Below are 3,656 nucleotides of genomic sequence, written 5' to 3'. Positions count from 1 at the left end.
GGTGATTGGCTTAGCACACCCAAGCTGTGCTGGGATTGGCCAGTCTTTGGTGTTGTTTTCCCCTCGCGGAACACGGCCGGCCGGCTTACCAATCAACCTGTCAGCGAAGCCCAAACATGTGGCCAGGCGTCCCGGAGGAGGGGGGGGGGGTGAAGGCAACAGAGGGGAAAGGTCGGAGGGAAACACAAAGGGACTTTTAGAGACAGCGAGAGGAGGGATTATATATATATATATATATATATATATATATATATATATATATATATACATACATATATACATATATATATTATACATGTATATACTTATACACATACATATACATATACATGTGCGTGTGTGCATACATATGTATGTATGCATGCATTTGTATGCGTATGCATTATTCACAGAGATACTACAGATATTGATACAAACACATTAATGCAACATACATACATCCTGCACAACACCAAAAAATAAACAACCAAGGACTTCCATAATAGACATACTAACAAGCCCCATAAACTAGCCACCCTGACCCTCTCAATCCAATCAGAGGTCACATTAAGGCACCAAAGACAAGGTTACGAGGTTAGCATCTCATAAACAAGGTCGAGTTATCGCGTTTCTGCCCTAATGTGGGGTCGCGTTATGAGGCTCGATCGGTTTTGGGAGCGAAGTGTGTTAGTGTATCGTGTTTCGGTTGATTGGCCTATAGTGAGCTGGCGGGATGAAGAGTTTATAAAAGACAGGAGACAAGACGGGTGAAAGAAAAATCGGAATTTATAAGAGAGAGAGAGAGAGAGAGAGAGAGAGAGAGAGAGAGAGAGAGAGAGAAGAGAGAGAGAGAGAGAGAGAGAGAGAGAGGTGAATGCAAGAAATTGTAATTTATAATAGAAGATAGAAAAATAGTATATGAAAATATCGAAATAGGAAATGACATTGTAATTACACCTAAATAACTTGCTAATTATGTAATTACATCCCTTAAATCTGTGGCCGAATGAATTCTGTCGTCTTTGGATTCTGAATGATTCATCTGGATTATCATCATTTAATTCGCTCGCGAAATTATTTTGATGAAATTTTCGCAATATTTTCTCACGCGAAAAGAAAGGAAATGAGAGAGAGAGAAAGAGAGAGAGAGAGACAGAGAGGAGAGAGAGAAAGAGAGAGAAAGAGAGAGAAAGAGAGAGAAAGTGAGAGAGAGAGAGAGAGAGAGAGAGAAGAGAGAGAGAGAGAATAGAGATAAAAGAATGAGAAGCGAGGAGACAAAAAGAGACAAAAAAAGAAGACAAAAGACAAACACTGTAATAAACAGAAAGAGAACAGGGAGAAGCTAAAAAAAAAAAAAAAAAAAAAAAAAAAAGAAACTGAAGTCCCATATCCAACCTCCTCATAGTGACGCAATGACAAAAGGCGCCTGTGCTCTCCAGGCAATAAAGATAAACACAAGAGTGCCTGTCTCGAGTGCAGTCATAAAGGCACCGGTCAAAGAGAAGGCCTTTTTCTTCCTCCCGGTTCGTTGTTTCTCAGGGTGTCACCGATGCGTAACCCTGGTTTAACGGCTGGGTGGACGGGCGCCTAGATCAGGGTTGTGTCGTTGACGGGAAAAGGGATAGAAAAGGATTTTTTTTTTTTTTCTTTTTTTTGTCCTTATTTTTTATTTCATATTAATGGTGTTGATTATGCTTACGAGGTATTTTTGTACGAGGTCGTTTTGGGGAGGAAGTTACATTGTTTGTTTATTGCCGATTATTTCAAAGATTGTGGGTCGGAAATAAGATATATGGATGGTGAAAATAGAAATGCTGTTTGAAAGAGAGGATGTGAAAGTGTGAGGGAAATAGATAGATAAATAGATAGATAGTTAGATAAAGAATGAAGAAATTGTGAGAGAGAGAGAGAGAGAGAGAGAGCGAGAGAGAGAGAGAGAGAGAAGAGAGAGAGAGAGAGAGAGAGAGAGAGAGAGAGAGAGAGAGAGAGAGAGAGAGAGAGAGAGAGAGAGAGAGAGAGAGAGAGAGAGAGAGAGAGAGAGAGATAGAGAGAGAGAGAGAGAGAGAGAGAGAGAGCATGACAAAACGACAAAAAACAACCACCAGCGTGCCAAATATTATCCGGGGAATGTCAGCAATGTCCCACAGATTTCGTATCTTCACGACCCGGAAAATTTGACATAATTATCAAGCAAATCAAGCCCCATCGGTGAGCCTTATCAAAATCCCTTTTCCATGACGAAATCAACACGAAATCATCACGAGAAAATGACCCGCGTTTAAGATACCTACTTTCGTTCTCTTCATCAAGAATTCATGACGTTATAAATTGGCTAATGAATGGAAGAATTGTAATACAAGAGGAACATTGTACTTGAAAACTACTCAGTCAGCTGGTAAATATTATCTCCACAGAGTTATGCAAATTTGGCCTCCCTCTGCCCGAAGGAATGGTGGGGTTGGCTTACGGGCAGAAAAAAAAGAGAAAAAAAGAGAAAAAAAGTTAAGGGAAGAAAAAAAAATTGTGCAGAATAAATTAGTGTCACCAGATTTGGTTTTGTTTTTCTTTGAGAAAATCAAACAATAGAATGAGTCTTTTTTCTAGCTTCTTTTTTTAGGATTCAAAATGAAAATAGGGTTGATTAATCATTTATTCTTTTCTTCATCTTTGTCTTCTACCCTTCTGCGAAATGTTTATAATCTCAGGACGCAACTGGAGAAGGAAAATCACCGGATCGAGCAATTTAGCATCACTTTTACCACCCCCCTCCTCCTCGTCTTCCCCTTCCCCCTCCCCTCCCTCTTCCCTCCCCACCTCCACCTTACTATCCCTCCCTCCTCCTTTCCCCTTCTCACTCTCCCCCTCCCCTACCCCCTCTCCCCTATTTACATCCTACTCCTCTTCTCTCTCCTCTTCTCCCCTTCCCCTTTCCTCCCCCCGCCCCTCTCCTCCTCCCCTTTTCCCTTCTCTCTCCCTCTACCCCGCCTTTCTGCTCGTTTTTTCCCTCCCCTCCTTCTACCCACCATACTCCCCCTCTCCTCTCCTCCCTTCCCTCTACCCCGCCCTTCTCCCCCTTCCCTTCTCCCTTCTCCCCCTCTCCTCTTCTCCCCTCCCTCTACCCCGCTCTCTTCCCCTTCCCTTCCTCCTCCTCTTCCCTCTCCCTTCTCCCCTTCTCCTCTCCTCCCCTTTCCTCTACCCCCCACCCCCCCTTCCCTTTCCTTCCCTCTCCCCCCTCCTTCCCCTCCACCCCCTCTGAGGCACACGACCCTGTCCCATTGCCTCGCACCTGCACACCGGCAAGGGCAGAGGGGAGTGGGAAGGGGGGGAGGGGGAGGGGGCAGGGTATGTGGGCTAGGTGGGGGAGGGGCAAGAGGGAGTCCCAGGTGGTGAGCGGAGACAGACACAAGAGATAAAGATGGGGATATATAAGTTGTATATAGATAGAGATAGTAGTATGTGTGTATGTCTCTTTCTATTCTATCTACTTATCTATTTATTGGTCTATGAATCTTTCTATATCTATATCTATATTTATTTGTCTATCTATCTATATCTATATCTATATATGTATATATATGTATAGATATAGAAAGAGAGAGAGAGAGAGAGAGAGAGAGAGAGAGAGAGAGAGAGAGAGAGAGAGAGAGAGAGAGAGAGAGAGAGAGAGAGAGAGAGAG

This window comes from Penaeus monodon, chromosome 9 (genome assembly GCF_015228065.2).
Source record: "Penaeus monodon isolate SGIC_2016 chromosome 9, NSTDA_Pmon_1, whole genome shotgun sequence".
NCBI classification, from domain to species: Eukaryota; Metazoa; Arthropoda; class Malacostraca; order Decapoda; family Penaeidae; genus Penaeus; species Penaeus monodon.
Note: the sequence above shows the minus strand (reverse complement) of the source record.